The sequence below is a fragment of the Rhamphochromis longiceps genome, linkage group LG11, assembly GCF_057381845.1.
Source record: "Rhamphochromis longiceps isolate RC_006_pf linkage group LG11, R_longiceps_female_GT1.1, whole genome shotgun sequence".
Classification (NCBI taxonomy): Eukaryota; Metazoa; Chordata; class Actinopteri; order Cichliformes; family Cichlidae; genus Rhamphochromis; species Rhamphochromis longiceps.
Window position 1 is genome coordinate 903,267 of NC_140567.1, and position 14,153 is coordinate 917,419.

Sequence of the window (14,153 nt, forward strand, 5' to 3'; positions counted from 1 at the left end):
GGATCCCTAGGACACACAAACCCCTCCACCACGATAAGGTAGCGATTCACGGAGAGGCAGACTTCTTAGGATGTATATTCGCTGGTTTCTCTTACCATAACGTCCGAGGCAGCTTGCTGGAGTCAGGCGGACTACCTTTGTGACCCGAGTTCCAAACGAGTTCCAGGTGTGATGAGAAGCATCTCTGTCGCTGTGATCTGAAACGTCTCTGATCAGAGCACACTGTGTGTAATAGCTGTTCCTCCATACTGTTTACTAGGAACTCGGCCAAAAAGTGTCAAACCAGCAGAGACAAGGAATGGGAAGGGAAATAAAGTAATGGAGCAGGACAGAGAAATGAGATGGTGGGAGGAATGAAAAAAGAAAAATAAAGATAGAAAGTGGGTGAAGGGAAGTTAGGAGTGAAAGTCCTTGTGTTATATTTCCACAATGACTGTTGAGGTGTTATATGTTAGGCCAAATGTAGCCATTTGGTCTGATGCCAGTTGGAACGCATTGGCAGCACTGGCAGCCGCACCAGCAGCAGCTGATGTTGGCTGCTGATTGAAAACATTAGATTGCCTCAGGAGAATAGCAGATTGTTTTTTTTTTCTAAGAGCAACAACTTGCTGAGTCATGTTTCTGGATTGATATTGGAAAGTGGGTGTTACTCAGTTTAAGCTGTTTTGTTAGATTTGTGGTTCAATCAATAGTTTCCCACTTGAGACCTAAAATGGACTGTGTGTGTAATAACTGGACATTTTCACTGAACACTTAAAGCTTAGGGTGTTTTTATTGCTACTAGCTTCCAGCAGAAGCAGCAAGTCCTACAGTCGTGCTGATATCTCGAATCCATGGATAAAAAAAAACAAGCTAAATAATAAGGTCTTTTCACTTTGTAGTGCACCACAGAGATTAATCAGACAAATCAAGCTGTGCAGTTATTTTTGGATCAGTAACAGGCAAAGATTTATGTGTGTGAGGAGTGTGCTGTGACCCTGCTCATCAGTGAATTAATAGCTGGTGTTAGCTGGGGATTGATTAATTAGACAAATGGCAATCAGTTAGCAGCTAAAGCATATCGACATGACGGGAGGTTCCACAGCTTCATCTGTGTGTCGTGTTTAAGGTTCCATGTTGCATATCAAAATGACAACTTGAAACAAAATACTGTAACACGTTTTCTTGATGTTCTAAACAAAGCATTACAATTAAATCCAGATGTTCATATGGAGTTCTGGACACAGTTCATGATCTGCAGTATGGAGTGGTAGAGAAAACTCTGATGTCGCTGTGTACAGTTTTCTGTTTGGATCTTTACTGACAGCTCAGAATATTTTATCAAAAGGAACTCATGGCATTACGACATCAACAGTTAAGATCATAAATGTTTTCAACTTTGCATCTGTACAACACCAGAGTGGATTTTTAATTACACAATCAAGATTTGAAGGAAAAGCAGAAGGTTTTGGTGGTGTTGTTGCTGCTGCTACTAACAGGATTGTGTTCCGCTTTCAGAATGATGCAGAGGACCAAATCTGAGTCTCCTGCATTGGTTTAGGATGTTTACTTAAGCAAAAAAGAGAATGTTACAGATCAAATAAATTGCTCTCATTTATCCACTTTATTCCACTCAATTTAGCACCGATCAAAAACTGTGTGATCCACAGACCTCCTCTTCCACTCCACAGTATTAATGTACTACTTACATGTATATCACCACACAAGTACCTAGAAAAAAGAAGCATTTCCACTATTTTGTGAGGGACACATCAGCCTAATGTTACATGAACCTTATTTAAGAGTAAAAGCACTACATGTTACTATAAACTTATCCATAAACATATCCATGCCTTTGTGACCTCCAGATTAGATTATTGTAACTCACTCTACTCTGGACTCCACCTCGCTCACTTCCAACGATTACAGCTCGTTCAGAATGCTGCGGCTCGTCTCCTAACCGGAACTAGAAAGTTTGGCTCTATTACTGCAGTGCTCCCTGATTTACATCGGCTGACTCCTAAACTTCGTATTGAAGTTCTGCTGCTTATGTTCAAATGCCTAAACAACCTTGTGCCTGACTATCTCGCCGACCTCCTCAGTCTCTATACTCCCAGCTGTTCTTTACGATCATTTGGTCAGTTTCTTCTGGCCCAGCCCAGGCACCGTCTGAAGACTGGGGGTGGTCGTGCCTTTGCCTCTGTAGCATCAAACCTTCCTGCTACCATTCGTGCCTCTGACTCCATTCAATCCTTTAACCCTCTCAGGCTCAAATTAAACTTTTTGTTGCTAATGCACAACCAAGTCCTGCAGTGGTACTTCTGAGTAAAAAAACCTAAATAAGTATGGGGGGTAATCAGGTTGTTAGTTTTTAACTGTTGCAAATCGGCAGCGCCTGCCTTGAGAAGGGTTAAAGCACGCTTGAAAACTTACCTATTTAACCCGGCTTTTCCTACTTGTGAATTTTCACCGCTCACTAACTGCTGTATCGCTACTCATTTCTCAGTTCTCCCTATCTCTACTTATTAATGCCTTTGTTTACCTTGTTTTAATGACTTACTGTTCAGTGTAATCATTTCCTGTTTATTCCTTACTGCGAAGCACTTTGGTGTACCCTCAGTTTTAAACGTGCTATATAAATCAAATTGTATTATATATTACCATTTGACTCCCTAATTTGACTCTTATAAGATTAACAGAGTTTAGCAGAGAGATACCCCTAAAACTAGCAAACAAAAAAAAAGATTCAGGCAGTGACAGCGCATCAGGAAGGAAATACAGGAAATTCCCACGAGTTCTAGACTCATTCATTCAGTTAATAAAAACAGCACTTTCATTTTCTACCATGTATATGTGTAATATATTTTTATAAAAGTGCCAATAATCCCTAAATACTTAATGCAAAGTTTTTGTTTAACACGTTGGTTCAGACCAGAGCAATCGATGGTCATTTTATGTTTCTCCCATTTCCAAATAATCACGTCAGCTACGTCAGCTTCTCACCAACGTTCTTGGTATCGGTCTTGTTAGCTATTCTAGTATTCTGCAGGTCTACAGTCTTGTCCCTGACATCTCTTAACAGCTCTGTCGTCTTGCCCGTGATGATTATGTGGACAGGTGTGGTTTATACACTTAATGAAGTGAGATCAGGAATATCTGTAATTGATTGATTGACTGTAATCTGTGTGCCACATGGGCACACAGCCAATCTGTGGGAGCCAGAATTCTGGTTGGGTCAGAGGAGACCAAACGCTTATTCACTCAATAACATGCAAATGAATGTCTAATTTTATTTATAGCTGTAAAATGAGGCCTGATTCCATTTCATTGTGATGAGTTTCACCTCTGTGCACAGCTGAGCATTGACTGAGTCATTAAGACTATTAGTTCTTTCATAATTCTCAGGACATTTAAATGAGAAGCTCAAGCTGAACATTCTTGCATCCATGGAAGATGCATTTACAGGACGAAGACATAGCTGACAAGTACAGTCCAAGACTGCATAACTCTACCAAGACTGATAATTCCCTCCAGACCATGAATGTTTTCAGTCCATCAAACAAGAACAAGGTTTGTGGCATTTTCTTGAAAAGATCGACACAATGCCTCAGATCAGGAAGATGATTAAATAAACTCATAAAGATTGTATTATTTAGCAACTGTCAGTGTAGGACAAATCAGATAAATTAACTCTGCACCTCTTACCTTTATGTCACCTTCAATTAATCAAGTGGCAAAGAAACGCTGCCCTGAGTTGTGGCTTAACATGCACAACGTGAGTGACCTTACAAGCACCATCGCCTCATTACCATAGTATCTCTCCGTGTTAATTGCCTTAGCTGCTGTCTGATTCACTGTGTGGCCTGCAATTTTCAAAGTGGTTCAAAAAATACTTGGGCATGTCTGTAATTACTGCATTTATTTCTTTATCAGAAGTTAGGCTTGTCATCTGTGCAAACAGGATGACCTTTGAGCCATCAAGGTCATCTGTTTGTTTGTTGCTGCTGCTTTGTATTCAGAGTCACATCAGTGCTGCTGAATCTCTTTTATTGTCATATTACCATAAATATGCTACAGATATGGGCACATTTAAATGAGGCTGTGATGGAAAGCCGTTTTCTTTTTGACAGATATTATTTAAAGTAAGATCCAGACATCAGACATGTTCATATAATCTGAGCTCCACTCGAACATGCGTGATGAACTCCAGGACAGTGTGGCAGTGAACCTCCTTACATTTACTGTACAGAATGTATTTTATTTAAACACACACACACACACACACACACACACACACACACACACACACACACACACACACACACACACACACACACACACAGAAAAGAAACCCAGGAAACCCACTAAGAAGCAGCCAACATGTAACATTTTGACGGCACAAATCTGTGTGAATGTTCAACATGATTTCCTATTTTTTATGGTTTTTACACATAAATGTTTCAGGTTATTAAACAAATTAAATATGAGACAAAGCTAAAGCAAGTGAAAAGAAAATGTAGTTTTTAAATGAATGATTAATAGGTGTTTATGATTAATGGGTAAAAATCCAAACAGGGAAAAAGTGACTGTCCTCTAAACCTAATAACTGGTTGGGCCACCCTTAGCAGCAACAACTGCAATCAAGCCAGAGCCAGTAAGTTTTTTACAGAGCTATGGGGGAATTTTGGCCAGACATTCCCAGTTCACCCTCTCTGTAAGATTGGGTCTGCCAGTCTGTTCAGCATCTTCTCCTGTCTCTTGATCCAACTCACCCTCAGGTGATGATAAGATGACAGCTTAGTAACTGTGTTTACCCGAGCGTAGTCTGATGATACAATAACAAAACTGGACCTGGACCTAAGTTGTCCTGGCACCATGTGCACTTATGAAACCTTTGTAATGGACAAACTGTGGTTAGTCCAACAACAAAAAACTACTTGGTTTCAGATGGGGCTCAGATTCACACCCCTCCAGGTGACACTGTCATTGCCCACGTGAGCGTTGAAGTCCCCCAGCAGAACAATAAAGTCCCTGGGTGGAGCATTCTCCAGGCTTACGGTGGAACGGGTTCCAACCCATCTCCAGAAAACTGGTTCCAGAGCCCGAGCTCGAAGGCTGACTATATGTAGTTGGCATTTCCCAATCTCACACACCAGCTCTGGCTCCTTCCCCACCCGCGAGATAACAGTCCATGTAACACAAACCAAACTCTACCTCCTGAGTCCCAAAAGGTTGATTCTGATCATCTGGTCGTAGCGTTTTCAGTGGGAGAAGCGTTCTTCTTCTTCAGTCTCTACCTCCTGAACCACAGCTACCCTGTTAAGAGAAATGTTGGATTTCATCCTTTGAATGAGCCTAGTATGAGACTTGTCTTTTCGCATGCAAACAATGCATAAAACATGGAATGTTTTGTCTTTATTGGTCAGCTCTTTGACGTAGGCTAACAATGGACACGGACCTTTCTTTGTCTGACCAGCCTATCTGGGACTGTAAGAGATTTTTTTTTTTAAATTCCTGTACCAAGTTTGCTGTTTGGTTTTCAAAGACTCTGAGATCAAGTGTACTTCCTTCTCTCAGATCTTACTAAATGTGGATATTAATCCCACAGCAGTATCTGAAGTTTCACAGTTTTCACAATTTGATGAAAAAGTGAGTCATGTTGTATTGTACTTATTTATAAAGAATTAGATTTTAGTGGGTGAGTATATGTTTGTCTTCCTTTAGCTGAGCAAAAGAAAAGTAAAAAAAAAAAAAAACTAGATTTGATGTACTGTTAAACTTTGCATGATGTTTAATGGTTTTAAGGTCAGAATTCTCTGATGGGCTACTTAGCTCAAATGTGCCAGTTGCCAGTATGATTCATCATGAAATTGTGTCTGTGCAGTTCATTCATTACGTTTTCTTGTTTATTTATTACTCTTACTACTGTTTATCTTCCATTTGAAGCAGTCATGTCATGTGACAATAGTGTTGAAACATAGCAATTATCTTTACCCTTCAAAATAAGAGATGGCTTTGGAATTATCTGTCAAGCTTTTAAAAAGTGAGGAAATAAACCCTTGGGAGTGTTAGTTTATCTCTGCTTCTTGAGATAGTATGTTAATTTGGCTTGAGACACAAAGAAAAGAAAATCCAGTTTCATATTTTAGTTCTTCTCTGGACAGAAGATAAGCTCTACATGATTCAAAGTTCAAAATATTTAATGTGTACTGGGCGTCAGTTCATCAAGTTTTTGAAAGAAGACCTTTAGCACTGGTCAACACCCACCAGTTGGGATGTTGGTGGGTTACCGGGGTCTTCTTCCAGTTTGCACATTGGTGTGTTCTTACACAATACTGTTAAACCCAGTGACTGCCCCTTTGTGCAGGGCTGTGTGGGAATCGGTGAATGTGTAATATTAAGTGCTAAGTGGTAAATAAGAGTATAGGAGTGCTTTATGAATGCAGTCTTTTTATTGTTATGCTTTAGCCACTACACTGTGAAATTAACATTAAGCTGAAAAAATGAGTAACAAAAAAATAAACATTCTTTTGCTATTAAAAACATTTAATAACAAGTTTAAATATCAAACTTTTGAATAAACTGTTATTATTTCAGTTTCCAGAATATATCACCAAACAAGTTTTCAAACAATAGAATTACCAAGTGCAACATGGTTAACCTTTTGGGCTGCAGAATACCTGAGACACCGTCATTGTCAGAGTGATGCAAAGTGATTGAGCTCAGAGCTCCAATATAAGGGAAACTAAATTAGTAATAACATGTTATTATGTGGAACAGGAAAATAACACTGTGGACTATAAAGACTGTCACATTCATCATTTTGGGCTACAGGCTGCTACAAACTTTACTGCAATGTTTATAGCACTAGTCTGTTATCAACACAATTATCTGCAAACACATTATTTCAAATAATGTAATCGGGTCTTCCATTTGTGCAGTTTCTACATCAGCATTATGAGCATTTCAGCAGTCACCTGCAGTTTCAGATGGCATTTAAAGAGACACTCAGCTGATCTATTTGTTTTTGAAGTATTGTTTGGGTGACTTCTCTGTCATGTTGTCATTTCAAGAAAAAGATTATTATTATATACTAATGATATATAAGAATTATGACCTGAATGCACTGTTGTGCCAAACACATTTTGCTTTTCCAAGATCAACTCTATAAATTCTCTGAAGGCTCCTGTTCTACTTGTGTTATATAAACACAAACAGGATATAAAAGGATATTGTACAAATAGAAATATATGATGTATCAATGACTGCTGCACCAGAAAAAACAAACTGGAACATTAAAATATGCACAGATACATAAATCAACAATCTTCTTGTGGTGTGAGCGAGAGAGAGTGTGAGTGTGTCTTTGACACGAAATGTACTCGATAATGAGGCCGGAGCAGCCGGAGTCAGACAGAGGTACATCAAGGCAAGGCAAGGCAAGGCAAATTTATTTGTATAGCACAATTCAAAAACAAGGTGATTCAAAGTGCTTTACAGAGACATTAGAAACAAAAACAAATAAAAAGCATGATTTAAAATTGATTAAAACAAGCAAACAAACAAACAAACTAAATACACACATTTCACACCTGTTCGCACAATCTGAACCTTTATCGTAAGGGGAGCTACCAGTCCTTCTGTGGACGAGCTACTTTCTATTTTAAATTCCCTGAATTTAAAATACTCTCTAGACCCAGTCTAGACCCAGTTGGGGAGCTACCCAGAGCTCTAAACCCACTTAACAAACAAACAAACAAACAAAACAGTATATAAAATCAAAACAGATAAAATCAGAAATAGATAAGATCAGTAGTTAGTGTAAGTTTTGAAATTTAAGCTTAAAAGTGTGGATTTGGTGCTTTATTCAAATGCAGCTGAGAACAGGTGAGTCTTCAACCTGGATTTAAATAAACTGAGTGTTTCAGCTGATCTGAGGCTTTCTGGGAGTTTGTTCCAGATATAAGGAGCATAAAAGCTGAATGCAGCTTCTCCGTGTCTGGTTCTGACTCTGGGAACTGATAAAAGACCGGATCCAGATCACCTGAGGGATCTGGAAGGTTCATACTGGGTAAGGAGGTCATTGATGTATTTTGGTCCTAAACCATTCAGAGCTTTATAGACCAGCATCAGAACTTTAAAGTCTATCCTCTGACGGACAGGCAGCCAGTGTAAGGACCTCAGAGCTGGACTGATGTGGTCCACTTTTTTGGTCTTAGTGAGGACTCGAGCAGCAGAGTTCTGAATGAGCTGTAGTTGTCTGACTGATTTTTTAGGTAGACCTGTAAAGATGCTGTTACAGTAATCAAGCCTACTAAAGATGAATGCATGGACTAGTTTTTCCAGGTCCTGTTGAGACATCAGATCTTTTATCCTTGAAATATTCTTGAGGTGATAGTAAGCTGACTTTGTTATTGTCTTAATGTGTTTTTCTAAGTTTAGGTCTGCATCCATCACTACACCCAAATTTCTCGCCTGGTTTGTGGTTTTTAGATGTATAGATTGAAGTTCTCTGGTGACCTGTAATCGTTTTTCTTTGGCGCCAAAGACTATTACCTCAGTTTTGTTTTTGTTTAGTTGGAGAAAATTGTGGCACAACCAGTCATTAATTTCCTCAATGCATTTACCAAGAGCCTGTACAGGGCCTCGGTCTCCTGGTGACATTGTGATATATATTTGTGTGTCATCTGCATAGCTGTGGTAGTTTATTTTGTTGTTCTTTATAATCTGTGCCAGTGGGAGCATGTAAATGTTAAACAGAGGGGTCCCAAGATGGAACCTTGGGGAACTCCACATGTGATGCTTGTCTGCTCAGATGTGAAGTTACCTATTGATACAAAGTATTTCCTGTTTTCTAAGTATGTTTTGAACCAGTTTAGTACAGTTCCTGAAAGACCTGCCCAGTTCTCCAGTCGTTTGAGTAATATGTTGTGGTCAACTGTATCAAATGCTGCACTGAGATCCAGTAAAACTAGGACTGACATTTTTCCACTGTCTGTATTCAGACATATGTCATTAAACACTTTGGTCAGAGCGGTTTCAGTGCTGTGGTTCTGTCTAAAACCTGACTGGAAGGCATCATAGCAGTTATTCTGTTTTAAGAAGTAACTGAGCTGTTGAGAAACTGCTTTTTCAATGATCTTACTTAAAAATGGGAGATTTGAGATCGGCCTGTAGTTTTTCATTTGTGTCTTGTCAAGATTGTCCTTTTTCAGTATAGGTTTGATTACAGCAGTTTTTAGTGATTCTGGAAACACACCTGATAATAAAGAAAAGTTGACGATCTGTAACAGGTCTGACTCTAAAGTCTTTGAGACCTTTTTGAAAAAACTTGTTGGCAGGACATCTAAACAGCAAGAAGAGGAGTTCAGTTGACCTAAGATGTCCTCCAGGTCTTTGCTGTTAATCGGGTGAAACTGTTTGATGGTGTTTAAACAGTTTTTTGGTGGACACAGTACATATCCTGGATCTGCTGTTGATGTACCAACTGCTTGTCTAATCTTTTGGATTTTGTCTGTGAAGAATTTGGCAAAGTCATTGCAGGCCATGGTTGAATGAAGTTCAGCTGCCACTGGCACAGGAGGGTTTGTTAGCCTGTCAACTGTAGAAAATAAGACCCGAGCATTATGGCTGTTTTTAGTGATGATGTCAGAGAAGTAGGACCTCCTTGCATTCCTCAGTTGTAAATTATAATTGTGAAGTTTCTCTTTATAGATGTCATAATGAACCTGGAGGTTTGTTTTTCTCCATCTGCGCTCAGCTTTCCTACACTCTCTTTTTTCATTTTTCACTAGTGTGGAGTTTCTCCATGGAGAATTTTTCCTTCCAGAGATAACCTTCACCTTAATGGGGGCAATAGTGTCCATTACATTTAACATGTTAGCATTGAAGCTATTGACGAGCTCATTGACTGAACCTTTGGACAGGTCAGGTGTTAATAGGAAGACCTGGTTAAAGATCTCACTACTGTCTTCAGTTATACACCGTTTTGTGATCACTGCTGTTGATATATTTGTGTGGGCTGAGATTTTACTTTCAAAGAAAACACAGTAATGATCAGACACGCCCACATCAGACAAAGTAACCTTTGAAATGCTCAGGCCCTTGGAGATCAGTAGGTCAAGAGTGTGTCCTCTATTATGTGTGGCCTCTGTTACATGCTGAGTGCTACTCAGGTCTTTAGTCCCTTTGTCCTGAGGGTTGTCCACATGGATGTTAAAATCCCCAACAATAATTACACAGTCGAAATCAACACAGATCACAGACAGCAGTTCACTGAGGTCATTAAAAAAGTCTGTGCAGTATTTGGGAGGCCTGTAAACATTAAGAAACACAACTTTGGATGGGGCCTTCAGCTGTAAAGCCACATATTCAAAAGACTGAAAACTTCCAGGAGATAGCTGCTTACATTGAAATGATTCATTAAATAAGACAGCGACCCCTCCTCCTCTCCTGCTCACCCTGGCCTCACTGATAAAACTGTAGTTAGGAGGGGTCGTCTCGATGAGAACAGCTCCACTGTTACTTTGGTCCAACCAAGTTTCAGTTAAAAACATAAAATCAAGGCTGTGCTCAGTGATTAAATCATTAATTAAAAATGTTTTCCCAGCTAAAGATCTAACGTTTAATAAAGCCAACTTAAGTGTTTTAGAGGTATTACTTGTCCCCTCGTGTTTGGGAGCAGTCTGTGGCACACGAGGTATGTTTACTATATTTAAAGATCTTTTAGAGTGCAGCTCTCTGTGTTTTGACCAGGCCACATGTCTCCTGTCACCTAAAAGTACAGAGATTTTAAAACCTTCTAGTAAACAGGGTCCCAGCTTCTCCTGGGAAAAGTCATCACTGCCATAATCCTCACAGCCCGGACCCTCCACACATCACACATCAGACTGTGGAGACAGGGCATGAAGGTGGTAAGGAGGAACTAAGGGGGGCGAGGCTGGGCAATGTGACTTCGATTGCTCTGTTGAGGGTGGGGCTCGATGGCGAACCTTTGGCTGCTCTGGTGGGGGGTTTATGGGGGACAAAGAGGGATTGGGCCGGGGGGTAGATCTGAGCCCAGCATTGACCCGCTCCATCATCTCTTCAGTGAATTTCAGGTGTGGGGAGGAGGGAGAAAGGGAGGGGGAGGAGGGTGATGGGGGTGATGGCCTGTCAGGGGTTTGGGGGACTGGGGAAGATCCTGGTCCTGGTCGTTGGTGTTGTTGAGAGAGTTGGAGGCAAATAGGGACCCCTCTTCTTGCCTCTTCTTGCCTCAGATGTCTCTCCTTTCTGAGGCTCATCCCGGGTGGGGGCAGATGGAGCTCCTCCTCAAGGTTTCTGCTGGGCTTTGTCTGTTCTTGGAGTACTGTTTGTTCCTCTTTATGAGATAACTCCTCGTTTATCTCAGCCTTGGCACCAAGCACAGATGGATGACGTATGGAATAAAACAAGTTGGAGGTGAACAGTTTCACCCCTGACTTGTTAAAATTAAATCCATTTGCTTTAAACAGATGCCTGCGTTCCCAAAAAATATTAAAGTTGTTGATAAAATGCACTGAGTGGTCAGCACATGCTGATATAAGCCATTTATTCAGTGTAAACAGCCTGCTGAATCTCTCGTCTCCTCCTCTGACCGGCGGTACAGGCCCACTGATGAATACAGCTGCATTCAGAGAGTTTACAGTGTTTAATAATCCAATAAAGTCCCGTTTCAGAACCTCCAATTGTTGTTTGGACACATCGTTTGACCCTGTATGCAGGACAATGTTTGTCACAGTTGGATATTCATCTGCAATTTGAAGAATTCTCTCCTTCAGGTTGTTGACCATATCGTTAGGAAAGCAGAGGACTTTAGTGTTCTTACCGCACATGCTTTGTACATCCTTTACGGCAGAGTCACCCACAATCAGCGTTTCAGGCCTAGTCTTTAGCTTTCCCCGTGGATTTTCAGACCTTACTTCTGTTGTCTGATATAGATCCAGGGTCCTTTGATAGTGGAGCAAATCTGTTCTGCAGTTTCAGATTCAGTTGTTTTGGAGGTTTGTTGTTAACCTTCCTATTCACGGTTGTCCAGTCCTGTTTCCTCCCGTATACAGGGGTAGAAGAGCTTCTCTGTCTCGTAGGAAGTGAAGGCCAGTCGGTTTCAGAGATTTCAGCTCGCTGTGCCCTGCCTGTGGTACGTCCTCCCCCTTCCAGGAGACATGATTTATGTCTTGGTTTTGCACCAAGACAGTCCAAGGGGGGATTATCACTTGAGGATTTATAATAATGCACAGAGTCTACTTTCTTGGTCATGTTATCTGTGCTCCTTAGCTGTGTACTAGCTTGCTCATCGCCATTGTTTTGAGTCAAAGGCAAGGTTGTTTCATTTCCACACAGTCCATTTACCTCCACGTTTACTTCTAAGCGATGAATTTTTGTCTCCAGTGCTGCAATCTTCTGCAGGAGGCTGTGGTAGTCATCTGTGGAGAGGGAAGGCATCTTGTTGCTAGTTAGCCTAGCGGTTAGCACCTTTCTAGGCTATTGAGGCTGCTCGGTGCCCAGACGCTGTAATCAGGCTTCAGCTGTGTCTAGGCCACAGACACACGGAGCGCTGAGGATAAGGTAACTATAAAAATGTTGCTGTTTCTGTTAAGAACACTTTAGTCCTAATGATCTATAAGTGTCCAGAAGCTATCACAGGTAAGCTCATACGGAAAAAAGGGAAAAAATCAGCATAAAAATCGGTAAAAATCAATAAAAGAAGCAAAGCATTTAGAGAGCAGAGATGAAGCGTCCACACTCTCAGAGGGGGGAGGTGTCATCAAGGAGATCCAGGCTATCCACAGCTCCCCAAGAGTACCTGAGGCCACACATCTCAGCGACATCCGATAAGCCACCCCGTATCACCAAGGGAGTGGGTCAACGAGCACGACAGAACAGTATTAGGGGCAGCAGCGTCTACCTGGGAGCAATAGGGAGGCACTTGGCCCGCCACTCCATGGCCAGGTACCACAGGGGCCAAGGCTCAACAAGCCCAGGCCCAGCCATACACATATGCACACACATATTTTTCTTTGTTTTTCCAACAGATGTGCTTTTCTATCAGTGTACATTTCTGTGCAAAATTTGAGATTTTTATTATTTAGAAAAAAATTAAAATACATGCTGCAATTTATTGAAAACTTATTGAACAATATGTGTTACAAAAATAGGTTTTAGCTTGAAAGTCAGTCTTTGATATAAACACTTTCATTCTTTAACACAACTTAAACTCTCTTAGACAAACTGTCTTGTAATCGCTTAGTAAGTAATCTTCAAGAATGGTTCTCCAGACTTCTTTAAGCACATTCCAGAGCTCGTTTTTAATATCAGCCCCCCTGTGGTGGTTAATCCATCACTGACAGTGTTTATTTGTGTGCTTTTCTATCTAGGTATGATTTCACTGCACTTGCAATGTGTTTGGGATCACTGCCATGTCAGAGAATGCCAATCACATGCTTTCCAAATGATATTACATCATGGATCAAAATCTGAAGTTCTTTTCCCGTATTCATAAGTCCATCAGTTTTAACAAGAACCCCAACATTACTGACCAAAGCCAACCCAAACCATGACACAACCATGTTTTACAGATGGCTGTATAAACTATCTATCTATCTATCTATCTATCTATCTATCTATCTATCTATCTATCTATCTATCTATCTATCTATCTATCTATCTATCTATCTATCTATATATAGATATATAGATAGATATATATAGATATATATATAGATATATATATATTAGGGGTGCAATGATATTCGTATTGATATTGAACCGTTTGATACAGTGCTTTCGGTTCGGTACGTATATGTATCGAACAATACAAAATGTTTAATTTATTTCATCAACTTTTCTTCTGACGATGCTGTCTGTGTTGAGAGCTCAGTGGATCTGCGTTCGACTACTCCGCCTAGGCTGCACTGTCAAGCGCAGATCCACTGAGCGCAGCACAAGCTAATGAGACAGAAGCTAAGCTCATTGCAACATGGCAAATTTAACCTCCCCCACCCTCATTCAGATCTGGCGTTTGGAACTATTTTGGTTTTCATGTGACGTATGACCCTGAAGGTAAGCGCGTCATGGACTAAAGTAAAACAGTATGTTGGATGTGCCACGCAATGCTCAATTACATGGGTGGGAACTAGTGCGTGAGCACAGTTTGC

The 14,153-nt window shown here is 40.6% G+C and overlaps 1 protein-coding gene and 1 long non-coding RNA gene across 2 annotated transcripts in view; both read left to right on the forward strand.

Annotated features, from left to right (window-relative positions):
• The window catches only part of grik2 (glutamate receptor, ionotropic, kainate 2), a 350,655-nt gene that overhangs the window by 121,490 nt on the left and 215,012 nt on the right, over window positions 1–14,153 (forward strand). The window lies entirely within an intron of this gene.
• LOC146658377 (uncharacterized) overlaps window positions 10,091–14,153 on the forward strand; it is a 38,357-nt gene continuing 34,294 nt past the window's right edge. Inside the window, exon 1 of the long non-coding RNA XR_014913703.1 lies at window positions 10,091–10,649. This is a non-coding gene — a long non-coding RNA (uncharacterized LOC146658377). The remainder of the gene's footprint in view (window positions 10,650–14,153) is intronic.